Source organism: Mobula hypostoma, chromosome 12 (genome assembly GCF_963921235.1).
Source record: "Mobula hypostoma chromosome 12, sMobHyp1.1, whole genome shotgun sequence".
Lineage (NCBI taxonomy): Eukaryota > Metazoa > Chordata > Chondrichthyes > Myliobatiformes > Myliobatidae > Mobula > Mobula hypostoma.
This window is the reverse complement of record NC_086108.1, coordinates 96,312,362-96,326,885: the sequence shown is the minus strand read 5'-3', so window position 1 is coordinate 96,326,885 and position 14,524 is coordinate 96,312,362. Positions and strand designations below refer to the sequence as shown.

The 14,524-nt window shown below is 44.3% G+C and overlaps 1 long non-coding RNA gene across 1 annotated transcript in view; it reads left to right on the top strand.

Annotated features, from left to right (window-relative positions):
* Positions 1-14,524, top strand: part of LOC134355024 (uncharacterized) — a 101,979-nt gene that overhangs the window by 20,009 nt on the left and 67,446 nt on the right. The gene's annotated exons all lie outside the window — the stretch shown is intronic.

Genomic DNA, 14,524 nt, shown 5'->3' with positions numbered 1-14,524 from the left:
CCTGTCCAATCCCTTTAGGATCTTATACGTTTCAATCAGATCCCCCCTCAATCTTCTAAATTCCAATGAGTACAAGCCCAGTTCATCCAGTCTTTCTTCATATGAAAGTCCTGCCATCCCAGGAATCAATCTGGTGAACCTTCTTTGTACTCCCTCTATGGCAAAGATGTCTTTCCTCAGATTAGGGGACCAAAACTGCACACAATACTCCAGGTGTGGTCTCACCAAGGCCTTGTATAACTGCAGTAGTACCTCCCTGCTCCTGTACTCGAATCCTCTCGCTATAAATGCCAGCATACCATTCGCCTTTTTCACCGCCTGCTGTACCTGCATGCCCACTTTCAATGACTGGTGTATAATGACACCCAGGTCTCGTTGCACCTCCCCTTTTCCTAATCAGCCACCATTCAGATAATAATCTGTTTTCCTATTTTTGCCACCAAAGTGGATAACTTCACATTTATCCACATTAAATTGCATCTGCCATGAGTTTGCCCACTCACCCAACCTATCCAAGTCACCCTGCATCCTCTTAGCATCCTCCTCACAGCTAACACTGCTGCCCAGCTTCGTGTCATCCGCAAACTTGGAGATGCTGCATTTAATTCCCTCATCCAAGTCATTAATATATATTGTAAACAACTGGGGTCCCAGCACTGAGCCTTGCGGCACCCCACTAGTCACCGCCTGCCATTCTGAAAAGGTCCCGTTTATTCCCACTCTTTGCTTCCTGTCTGCTAACCAATTCTCCACCCACACCAATACCTTACCTCCAATACCGTGTGCTTTAAGTTTGCACACTAACCTCCTGTGTGGGACCTTGTCAAAAGCCTTTTGAAAATCCAAATATACCACATCCACTGGTTCTCCCCTATCCACTCTACTAGTTACATCCTCAAAAAATTCTATGAGATTCGTCAGACATGATTTTCCTTTCACAAATCCATGCTGACTTTGTCTGATCATTTCTCCGCTTTCCAAATGTGCTGTTATCACATCCTTGATAACTGACTCCAGCAGTTTCCCCACCACCGACGTTAGGCTAACCGGTCTATAATTCCCTGGTTTCTCTCTCCCTCCTTTTTTAAAAATTGGGGTTACATTAGCCACCCTCCAATCCTCAGGAACTAGTCCAGAATCTAATGAGTTTTGAAAAATTATCACTAATGCATCCACTATTTCTTGGGCTACTTCCTTAAGCACTCTAGGATGCAGACCATCTGGCCCTAGGGATTTATCTGCCTTCAATCCCTTCAATTTACCTAACACCACTTCCCTACTAACATGTATTTCACTCAGTTCCTCCATCTCACTGGACCCTCTGTCCCTTACTATTTCTGGAAGATTATTTATGTCCTCCTTAGTGAAGACAGAACCAAAGTAATTATTCAATTGGTCTCCCATGTCCTTGCTCCCCATAATCAATTCACCTGTTTCTGTCTGCAGGGGACCTACATTTGCCTTTACCAGTCTTTTCCTTTTTACATATCTATAAAAGCTTTTACGGTCCGTTTTTATGTTCTCTGCCAGTTTTCTCTCATAATCTTTTTTCCCCTTCCTAATTAAGCCCTTTGTCCTCCTCTGCTGAACTCTGAATTTCTCCCAGTCCTCAGGTGAGCCACTTTCTCTGGCTAATTTGTATGCTACTTCTTTGGAATTGATACTATCCCTAATTTCTCTTGTCAGCCACGGGTGCACTACCTTCCTTGATTTATTCTTTTGCCAAACTGGGATGAACAATTGTTGCAGTTCATCCATGCAACCTATAAATGCTTGCCATTGCATATCCACCGTCAATCCTTTAAGTGTCATTTGCCAGTCTATCTTAGCTAATTCACGTCTCATACCTTCAAAGTTACCCCTCTTTAAGTTCAGAACCTTTGTTTCTGAATTAACTATGTCACTCTCCATATTAATGAAGAATTCCACCATATTATGGTCACTCTTACCCAAGGGGCCTCTCACAACAAGATCGCTAATTAACCCTTCCTCATTGCTCAAAACCCAGTCCAGAATAGCCTGCTCTCTAGTTGGTTCCTCGACATGTTGGTTCAAAAAACCATCCCGCATACATTCCAAGAAATCCTCTTCCTCAGCACCTTTACCAATTTGGTTCACCCAGTCTACATGTAGATTGAAGTCACCCATTATAACTGCTGTTCCTTTATTGCACACATTTCTAATTTCCTGTTTAATACCATCTCCGACCTCACTACTACTGTTAGGTGGCCTGTACACAACTCCCACCAGCATCTTCTGCCCCTTAGTGTTACGCAGCTCTACCCATATCGATTCCACATCTTCCCGGCTTATGTCCTTCCTTTCTATTGCGTTAATCTCTTCTTTAACCAGCAACGCCACCCCACCTCCCCTTCCTTCATGTCTATCCCTCCTGAATATTGAATATCCCTGAACGTTGAGCTCCCATCCCTGGTCACCCTGGAGCCATGTCTCTGTGATCCCAACTATATCATAATCATTAATAACAATCTGCACTTTCAATTCATCCACCTTATTATGAATGCTCCTTGCATTGACACATAAAGCCTTCAGGCGCTCTTTTACAACTCTCTTAGCCCTTATACAATTATGTTGAAAAGTGGCCCTTTTTAATGCTTGCCCTGGATTTGTCGGCCTGCCACTTTTACTTTTCTCCTTTGTACTTTTTGCTTCTACGCTCACTTTACACCCCTCTGTCTCTCTGCACTGGTTCCCATCCCTCTGTTGTGAACTAACCTCCTCACGCCTAGCCTCTTTAATTTGATTCCCACCCCCCAACCATTCTCGTTTAAAGTCACCTCAGTAGCCCCCGCTAATCTCCCCGCCAGGATATTGGTCCCCCTAGGATTCAAGTGTAACCCGTCCTTTTTGTACAGGTCACGCCTGCGCCAAAAGAGGTCCCAATGATCCAAAAACTTGAATCCCTGCCCCCTGCTCCAATCCCTCAGCCACACATTTATCCTCCACCTCATCGCATTCCTACTCTCACTGTCGCGTGGCACAGGCAGTAATCCCGAGATTACTACCTTTGCGGTCCTTTTTCTCAACTCCCTTCCGAGCTCCCTATATTCTCCTTTCAGGACCTCATCCCTTTTCCTACCTATGTCATTGGTACCTATATGTACCACGACCTCTGGCTCCTCACCCTCCCACTTCAGGATATCTTGGACACGATCAGAAATATCCCGGACCCTGGCACCAGGGAGGCAAACTACCATCCGGATCTCTGGACTGCGTCCACAGAATCGCCTATCTGACCCCCTTACTATCGAGTCCCCTATCACAACTGCCCTCCTCTTCCTTGCCCTACCCTTCTGAGCTACAGGGCCAGACTCTGTGCCGGAGGCAGGGCCACTGTTGCTTCCCCCGGGTAAGCTGTCCCCCCCAACAGTACTCAAACAGGAGTACCTGTTGTTAAGGGGCACAGCCACCGGGGTGCTCCCCATCACCTGACTTTTCCCCTTCCCTCTCCTAACCGTGACCCACTTATCTGCCTCCCGTGGCCCTGGCGTGACCACCTGCCTTCCACTCCTCTCTATCACCTCCTCGCTCTCCCTGACCAGACGAAGGTCATCGAGCTGCAGCTCCAGTTCCGTAACGCGGTCCCTTAGGAGCTGCATCTCGATGCACTTGGCGCAGATGTAGACGTCCGGGAGGCTTGGAGACTCCAGGGCCTCCCACATCCGACACCGAGAACAGTAAACTGCCCTCACACTCATACTGCCCCTCTCCTCAAATAACAACAGAAAATGAATGTCAAACCTTCCTCACCTCGCCCGCTTCCGCCTCAGCCCGGTGAGCCGAAGCCCTTAAGTCTTCACTCTGCTCCCGGCTCACTCCGCCGCCCGCAAACTACGCTGCCCGCTCTATGAGGCTCTGTTCCTTTTAAATCTGCCGCGCTGCACTGCCCGACGTCACACGCCTGCGCAGTCCCGCCTCTCAGAAAGCCGTTGGAGAAAAAAAATAACGAGAATTTCAAAAATTTCTTTCTCGGCACTCCCACTCAGACTCTCAGACTCCTTCTTCGAATCAAACCCGAAGCAGGATGTCTGCCCTTTTAAATCTGCCGCGCTGCACTGCCCGACGTCACACGCCTGCGCAGTCTCGCCTCTCAGAAAGCCGTTGGAGAAAAAAAAATAACGAAAATTTCAAAAATCTCTTTCTCGGCACTCCCACTCAGACTCTTGATGCAGAGCTAGGCAGAGACGTGGCCAGTGGAGTTCAATCCAGAAAATTGTGAAGTGATTCACTTCGGAAGGTTGAACTTGAAGATAGAGTACAAAGTTAATGGCAGGATCCTTTGCGGTGTGGAAGAACAGAGGGATCCTTGCCCGTGGATTCCTCTAAGTTAAATCTAGTAATAATGTTCGTGAAAATTACATATTGCATTTTCTGTCATTTTCTACCTTGAAAGGAGAATAAGCTGCACTTACCTTTGTAAATCTGGCTATGGTAGCATCACCCCTTCATCTAAGTCATTTCAACTATAAGACCATATGACTTGGGAGCAGAAATAGGCCATTTGGCCCATCAAGTCTGCTCTGCCATTCAATCATGGCTGATCCTTTTTCCCCTCTCCTCAGCCCCACTCCACGGTCTTCTCCCCGTAACCTTTGATGCTGTGTCTAATCAAGAACCTATCAAGCTCTTCCTTAAATACACCAAACGACCTGGCCTCCACAGCTGCCTGTGGTAATAAATCCCACAAATTCACCACCGTCTGGCTAAAGAAATTTCTCCGCATCTCTGTTTTAAATGGACAGCCTCTATCCTGAGGCTGTGCCTGCTTGTCCGAGACTCCCCCACCATGTGAAACACCCTTTTCACATATAATCTGTCTAGGCCTTCCAACATTAGAAAGGTTTCAATGACATGCCACCTCATCCTTCTAAATTCCGGTGAGTACAGACCAGAGCCCTCAAATGTTCCTCATATGATAATCCTTTCATTCCTGGAATCATCCTTGTGAACCTCCTCTGAACACCCTCCATGTAGTATATGGTAACATATATGCACTTTGAATTTTGAACTTTAATAAAGATGCGTTCTTCATAAAACACGCAAAGAAATATTATTGGGAGACTTATCAAAGATATGCAATAAATCTCACTGTTGAAAGTTCATGGAGGGAGCTATCTATCTTACTGTTACAGGGAGGAAATTTTCCACTTCAGTGTTGCCTGTGTTCCTGTTTATAACCCTAATGACTAGATATAGTCATGTTGGTCTGCTCTGCATTTATTATTATTTTAATAGCAACAGGCCTCCTTCCGTTTCCAAATAGTGGAGAGAACAAATGGATCTTGCTCCGTTTATCTGTGGATACAAAAAATAGTCATTTGCAAACTTAATGGCTGCAAATTTTGATAAGGATACTGCTGATGCTCAGATTACCCATGCAGTGCATCTGTATGGACTCCAGATGTCAAATAACACACCTGGTAAAGCTATACTACCAAGAGAGAACACAGGACATAGAACACTACAGCAAATTACAGACCCTTCAGCCTTTGATGTTGTGCCAGCATTTTAACCTGCTCTATCTAAGATCAATCTAATTCTACACACAGTAGCTCTCCATTTTTCTATCATCCACGTGCCTATCTAACAGTTTCTTAAATGTCCCTAATATATCTGCCTCTACCACCACCTCTGGCGGGCATTCCACACAACCACGACACTCTGTGTAAAAAAAAAAAAAAAAAAAAAAAAAAAATCTACTGCTGACACCATCCCTAATCACACAGCGCACCTAATAAAATGGCCACTGAGTGTATGTCCGTGCTCATTTGCTGCTGTAGCCCATTCACTTCAAAGTTCAACATGTTGTGCATTCTGAGATGCTCTTCTGCACGCCAGTACATCACTGCTGTAATGCGTGTACTTGTATTACTGCCTCCTCGGACCTCTCTCATTAACAAGGTGTTTTTCCTCATAGAACTGCCACTCACCAGATGTGTTTTTTGTTTTTTACACCATTCTCTATAAAGCCTAGAGACTGGTGCGTGTGAAAATCCCAGGAAATCAGCAGTTTCTGAGACACTCAAACCACCCTGTCTGGCACCAACAACCATTCCACCGTCACCGTCAACGTCACTTAGATCACATTGCTTCTCCATTCTGATGTTTGGTCTAAAAAAAACAACTAAACCTCTGGACCGTGTCTGCATGCTTTTATGCATTGGGTTGCTGCCACATGATTGGCTGATTAGATATTTGCATTACAGAGCAGGTGTACTGGTGGACTTAATAAGTGGCTACTGAGTGTACTTACCACCAATCACCTTAAAATTATGTCTCCTCCTTTTAACTATATCTGCCCTGGGAAAGTACCTCCGCCTGTCCACACAGAGACATTTTCTCTTGTTATTTTATACACCCCTGGCAAGCTCCCTCTCATCCTCCTTCACTCCAAAGGGAAATGACCTAACTCACTCAACCTATCCTCGTAAGACATGCTCTCCAATCCAGGTAAATCTCCTCTGTACCCTCCCTAAAGCTTCCTCATCCTTCATATAAGGCAACCGGATTCCAAGCATGGTCATATCAGGGTTTTATAGAGCTGCAACATTACCCCACAGCTCTTGAACTCAGTCCCCTGACTAAAGAAGGCCAACACACCATACCCCTTCTTAACACCTCTGTTAACTTGTGCGGCTCAGCTCTTAAAAGGTTTGATTGCTTATGAATGTGTCTGACTTGGAAGATATCCAAAAACCTGAAAAGGAAATTCACATTGAAACATTCTAAATGATAAAAAAAAGTAAGAACTTAAAACAGGATGTATTACATTGAAATTAACAGGTGATTTTTTAAAAAAGGAAAATGACCAGAAATGTGCCTCTCTCTCGATTGAAGTGAATGATTTCACTGACCTGCACCAGGTTAGATCTGTCACAGGTTCAGCAGGCAGATATCCTGACATTGCTGATGGGGATCTGCGGAGATTCACTCTTCCCGATCGGAATCCGCAATGCCCAGCTGAAGAGTGCAGAGATACTGACTGCAGCTATCAGCTGTATGGAAATTCAGGAGCTCCCAGCTTGTACAGGACAGAGAGGCGATGCCAGGCTTTTCCACTGGTACAGGGTTAAGTACCGGAGTACGTAAATTTGCAGAAATTTTGGACAAATATTCATTTCCAAAAGTCAAATTTATGAAGTCTTAGAGAGTATCCTCAGTAAAACAAAAACTTTATCCACAGAGAATAGAGATAACTAGCAGTTAGTGTGATGTTATTCAGCTCGGGGCATTTCAAAGTTCAATCACGATGCTGTTTATTATGAATTTGTACGTTTTCCCCATGAATCGCGTGGGTTTCCTCCGGGTACTCCAGTTTCCTCCCGCATTCCAAAGACGTACAAGCTAGAAGGTTAATTGATCATTGTAAATTATCCTATGATTAGTTTGGTGTTAGATAGGTGGGTTGCTGGGCAACGTGGCTCGATGGGCCGTAAGGGTCTGTGTCTCTAAATAAAATAAAATAGAACAGAAGATAGTTTGAAATCTGTTACCTGAGCTTTGTCAGCAGTTGGTTCTCATTTAGTCGGTGCGGGCACCATGGTAACGTAGTGGTTGGCGCAACGCTATTACAGCTCAGGATGTCGGAGTTCAAAGTTCAGTTCTGATGTCCTCTGTGAGGAGTCTGTATATCCCTCCGCCGGAACACCTGGGTTTCCTCTGGGTGCTCCAGTTTCCTCCCACAGTCCAAAGACGTACTGGTTGGTAGGTTAATGGTCATTGTAAATTGTCCTGTGATTAGGCTAGGGTTAAGTCAGGGGTTGCCGGGCGGTGGGGCTCGAAGAGCCAGAATGGCCTATTCCGCACTGGATCACTAAATAAATAAATATATACATATAATGGGTAGTGAGTACCTGATTTCTGCTAGAAGTTCTTAATCTGCAACTGTCCTTTCTCTCTGTGAGCCAGCAATGATGATTTAATCATACATGCTACCACCGACGTTCATTATTTTGGAATTGGACTTGGTTAACTTTTCCATAGAAAATCTGCATGTTGATTCATCTCGTGAATGGCAGAGTTAGATCAATAAAAGAGGAACTTTCTTTGCTGTTTGTTTTAATTATTCTACAAGTATTTGAAGTTTGCAAGCCTGGCTGAGTTAACAATCGCTGGCTGTATCTTCACTTTGATGGGCACAGCTGTACAAACAGTTACAATATTGGCTCTGAATAAAGCCTACTTGCATCCAAACCCTGAATCCGATATTTTCCCATCAACCCGTGCTTGCGCACATCAGCTTGTTTCTTAAAGGGGAATTTACTGTCTCCTTTGCCCCCTTTCCCAATGATCCCAGTTGCTTTCACTGGCTGTATTCCAGTAGGTTCATTGCTCCCTGGGGCTGCCAAACCCTGAGGCCTGATCTGGGGTTATAGGACTGTTTATGTGCGTGTGTGGGACAGAGGAACGGGGAATTTTTTTGCGGTTGTTGTTTTGTTGCTTGTTGTGCTCTGTGTTGTTCTGCTGAGCGTTGTGGGCATGTAATGTTAGTGCCAGGATATGTGCGGACCCTGGGGGCTGCAAGTGACGCCACGCGTCCCTTGGGTGTACTGGTTATTAATGCAAATGATGCATCTCACTGTGTGTACACTTGACAAATAAATTTCCATGTTGAATCTTGAACCTTGAAACAATTCAAAAGTCAACTTTGGCAATAAAGCTTATGACAGTAACCAAACAATGGGGTGTTGGCATTCACCTCTAGATCAAGGTCTCTTTTGAGGGGTTGGGGTTTTGTTATTGCTTGCATCATGGGGAGGGTGGGAGTCAGTGTTTGTGCTGGCGCAAGAGGGGAGGCGGTTGATGCTTCTGTTGTTGGTTGTGCATGGGAGGGGGGCTTTAGGGTTCTGATGTTTCTATCATTCATTCTATGGGGTTTCTTGTTTTGTGGATGTCTGTGAAAAGTAAGAATTTCAGGTTTTATACTATACATTCTCTGATATTTAGATTATGAGGACACTCAGTCCTCGTTTATTGTCATTAAAAATGCATGCATTAAAAAATGATACAATGTTCCTCCAGAATGATATCGCAAGAAACACGGGACAAACCAAGACTAAAACTGAAAAAACCACATAATTATAACATATAGTTACAACAGTGCAAAGCAATACCGTAATTTGATAAAGAGCAGACCATGGGCACTGTAAAAAAAAAAATTCTCAAAGTCCCGATAGCTTCATCATCTCATGCGACGGTAGAAGGGAGAAACTCTCCCCGCCAGGAACCTCCAAGCACTGCAAACTTGCCGATGCAGCACCATTGGAAGCACCCGACTGCAGCGGACTCTGAGTCCGTCCGAAAACTTCGAGCCTCCGACACCGAGCACCATCCTCTGCCCAGCGCTTCGACCCCGCCCCGGCCGCCGAGCAACAAGCAAAGCCGAGAACTCGGGGCCTTCCCCTCCGGAGATTCTGGACCACACAGTAGCAGCAGCAGCAAAGCAGGCATTTCAGAAGTTTCACCAGATATTCCTCCGTGCTCTCATGTCCGTCTCTATCAAATCAGGATTGTGCACGGCACCCTACTTGACAAATGACAGATATCACCACCGGAGTGGCCGCTGCGAGCTGGGTCACGCCGCCATCTTCTCCTCTCCTTAAATTGAACCATTTGATTTGAACCTTTCACACTGCTAATGGCTACTGGGCTGATATCACTCATATGGTTGAGCTGTCAGAGATTTTTGGAGGGGTTGCTACAGCTTTCATTGCTAGTTTAACTTGCGGCATGGTGATTTGGACCAAGGCACCTGTTCTTCATATCATCCATTATTAAATTAGAGTTTAAAAGTGTGACTTGTCTTGTAGTTTAACTTTTCTGTATTTTTCACCGATATACATGTAACTGTTCAGTGAATTTTTCAATAATTGTAGTACAGATGATTTGGTATTTTTCCAGAAGTTTCTATGCAGCAGATGTCAAGCCACTGCATTTGGCTATTTCATAGGTTATTCTTATCACCGAAAATGTACTGGTTTGGTCAAGTCTGAGCTCGCTTTTAGTATAGGACGACCACAACTTTTTTGGTCAGTTTGTTTTTTCTTTGTTTTTAATAATAAACACACAATAAATGACCAAAACCAACCAACCAAAAATGAGATGTTCTTAATAACACCTAATAAATGGCTGAAACCCTGGTGGTGATTTTGCAATGCAGGATCCAACACTATAATTCCATAACATGAAGAATGTAGCATCATAGAAATCTCAGTGATTGTTCCAAGCCATCTGGCCTTCCCTCTTATTCTGTTTACAAGACACACCGAAGTTATTTACCCAGATTTACCTCTGACCCATGACCTCTGCCATTAGGAAGGACAAGGACAGCAGGTTCCACACCAGTCACAAACCGCTCTGACTTGGAAACGTATCACTATTTCCCCATGGTCACCAAGTCTACATCCCAAAACACCCTCCCACAAGAAATCGAACCTTAGGGTTGTATTTGGTGACATATATGTACTTTGATAATAAATTTACTTTGAACTTTGTACTTTGAACAATTGTGGGCACTTCCCGCTCTGCAAATCCAATTTTTCCTAAAACTCCCTTCTGGAAAGTGCTGTACAACCAAAACTTCATACCATCCGAAAAGTTTCTTCCCCTAGGCATTTAATCTGATCAACCATTCTAGTTAGCCCCACGCCCCTCTATATATTAACTCGGTCACTGCACTGTAAAAACACTTTAAAACTCTTTTTACAATGCTATTTGCATTATAAGTCCATGCTGGTGTTAATGCATTTATGCATATTTATTCTATATCCGTACTTTAACCTCTAACTTTATTTTTTTATATAATTCTTTATTCTTTATAATTGTTTGAATGGTGTCTTTTTTTGTTGCATGTCACTTCCTGACCAACAAGCCACAGCAAGTTCTGAATACATGTAAATGTATACGGGGAATAAATTGACCCTTGTTCCTCGATTGCTCTACTGCACTGAGGGTGACCTGACACCAGAAGGACGGCAGCAGTCCAAGAAGCAGCTCATCGTGACCTTCCCAAGGACAAGTAAGGGCGAGTAATAAATACTGGCCTTGTTGATAGCCCCCAGATCTAAAGGGTAACTATAACTAACTACATGTTAAAAAGAAAAGAGTAATTAATGGAAAGTGGGCAGACCTAAAGCTTGGTATTTTTATTTTATATAATTGGTAAATAATTTAGAACATAAAATGTAGACCAGTAAAGCACGTTACAGGCCCTTTAACACACGATTTTGTGCCAGCCTTTTAACCTACTCCAAAATCAATCCACTGTTTGTTCATTATGTGCTGTGTCGTATGACGTGGGCCATCGTGGTCTTTTTGACCATGATTGCATGATTGTTCTTGGCAAATTTTTCTCTAGAAGTGGATTGCCATTACCTTCTTCTAGGCAGTGTCTTTACAAGACGGGTAAACCCAGAGATTGTCCGTCTGGCGTCAGTGGTCTCATAACCAGGACTTGTGATAAGCACCAGCTGCTCATACGACCATCCACCACCTGCTCCCATGGCTTCACATGACCACGATCAGGGGAGCTACACTGTGCTACACCTTGCCCGAGGGTGACCTGCCGGCTAGCAGAGGGAAGGAGCACCTTACCCCTCCTTAGGTAGAGATGTATCTCCACCTCCTACATATCTATTGTAACTATTGTGTATTGCATTATCCATATCTACTGTATCTGGTGCTCCCGGTGTGGCCTCCTGTACATCAGTGAGACCTGACGTAGGTTGGGAGACCGCTTCACCGAGCACCTACGCTCCATCCACCAGAACGCGTGGGATCTCTCAGTGGCAACCCATTTTAACTCCCATTCCCATTCCCATTCTGACAGGTCTCCTCTACTGTTGCAATGAAGTCACACTCAGGTTGGAGGAGCAACACCTTATATTCTGTCTGGGTAGCCTCCAACCTGATGGCATGAACATCGATTTCTCAAACTTCCAGTAATGCTACCCCACCCCCCCACACCTTCTCTATTCCCCATCCTCTTTTACCTCTCTCTCTCTTTCTTTATCAATCTTTTTATTTCCCTCTCTCACCTTATCTCCTTGCCTGCCTATCGCCTCCTGGTGCTCCTCCCCCTTTTTCTTTCTTCCACGGCCTTCTGTCCTCTCCTATCAAACTCCCCCTTCTCCAGCCCTGTATCTCTTTCACCAGTCAAATTCCCAGCTCTTCACTTCACCCCACCCCCTCTCAGTTTCACCCTATCGCCTTGTGTTTCTTCATCCCCTCCCTTCTAACCTACTCCTCATCTTTTTTTCTCCAGTCCTGCTGAACGGTCTCAGCTCAAAACGTCAACAGTACTCTTTTCTATAGATGTTGCCTGGCTGCTGAGTTTCTCCAGCATTTTGTGTGTGTTACTCCTACAAGCTCTCTTTTTTTCAATCATCCATGTTCCTATCTAAGAGTCTCTTAAAATGTTCCTAATGTATCTGCCTCTATCACTGACGCTGGCAGTGCATTCCATGCACCTACCACACTCTGTGTAAAAAGCCTACCTTCGATAGTCTGCCTGGCACTTTCTTCTAGTCACCTTAAAATTATGCTCTTTCGTATTAGCTGTTTCGACCCCAGGAAAAAGGTGCCGACAGTCCACTCTATCTATGCCTCTTGTTATCTTATGCACCTCAATCAAGCCACCTCCCATTCTCCTTCACTCCAAAGAGAAAAGTCTTAGCTCTTTCAAACTTCCCTCATAAGACTTGCTGTCTAATCCATGTAGCATCCTGATAAATTCAACACACCATATACCTTCTTAACCATTCGATCAACTTGTGCAGTAACTTTGAACGATCTATAGATGTGGCCTGAAGATCCCTCTGTTCCTCCATTCTGTTAAGAATCCTGCCATCAACCCTTCCAAGTTGAATCACTTCACACTGTTCCAGATTGAACTCCATCTGCCGCTTCTTAGCCCAGCCTTACATCATATCAGTCTTGTTGTAACCTAAATATATATTTATCATTGATGCATCTTATCACTGCAGAGTTAGGATTCATTTTCACACAAGTTTGTTAACTGGAACTATTTTTATAATGGTTATCCTCTTCTGGTGTCTAAGAATTACTTTGTTATATACAATATTCAATAGTGTGTGGCAGGGGCTCGTTGGGCTGGAAAGCTCTGTTATAGTACCGTGCTGTATCTCTAAATAAAAGAATAGAACCGTCTCTCTGATCCTACCCCAGTCAGCTGAGCAGAAGGTCAAAGACTAGTTCACTTCACCAGGGGACCTCATCCTGGAGAACAGGGAAAATAAACGTTCCCGCTTGAATTTATTTTGATTCAGTATTTTTGTAAATTTGTGAACGTTGTAGCAGCAAAACTAATCCAAACAAAACAATTACCACTAGCCTGCGACCACCACGGCATTGATATACTTGCATGACACACCCTCAGCTCCGAAGAAATGATTGTTCCAAAGAATTGAATCCTTAATTTGATCCTTTATTAGCAATTAGCAAACATACAATCCTGAAGCGATAGTAAATGGTGAGCAAAGATATGGCCTCCGCTGGTCCCAAGCCACAAACTGCCACGAAATAAGCAGGAATACGCAACTTATTCCCTTCACTTTTTCCACGCCTCCACTCATGTAACTAATTACCATAATAAGCATAATAAATGCACAACACAGAATACAATGCAGACAGAGCAGATATATACCTCCTACAAATTCCCTAATACATCTGAATCAAAGTTATTTTTCAATTGTAAGTAACCGCAATGTGAAATTTCACAAATTATTTGAATTATTTAATTATTTTCATCACTTGCAACAGAGGAAAACAGCTAGGAGAATTGCTGCACCACAACTCCAGAGACTCGGGATCCATCATGAACCTCGGTCCTGTCTGTGTGGAGTTTGCAAGTTCTCCCTTCATTTGCATGGATTTACCCGGGCTACTCTGGTTTCCCCCCCACATCCCAAAAACTTGCCAATTGGTAGTTTAATTAGATTAAAGACTGTCACGAGCCTTGTTCCCCATCAGGCCGGTGCTTATGCCGGTTTCTGTGGGGTGAGGCGACTGACAGTACGAGACTCTCCCCACCCCCGGATAGGACGCCAGTCTATCGCGAGGTTAATCCCCAGCATCTTGCCAGTACACATTCTCAGCTGGGTAGACTGGAGCATTGTGTGGTTAAGTGCCTTGCTCAAGGACACACACTCTGCCTCGGCCGAGGCTCGAACCCACGACCTTCAGATCGCTAGTCCAATGCCCTAACCACATGGCCACGCGCCACACTGTAGTTTAATTGGCTGCTGTAAATTGCCCCCAGTGTGTTTTCAACTGGTGGAATCAATGAAAAGTGATGAGAACGTAGGGAAATTACATGGGACTAACGTAAGATTAGTAAATGGGTGCCCAAAGGACTGTATAGCCTTGTTGGGCCAAAAGGCCTGTTTCCAAGCAGTATCATTCTATAGCAATTCTAATGCCTTTTGAAGTGTCTCTGATACTAGATATTTAAAAACAACAAATCAGCCCTGCACAATTTGAGCAA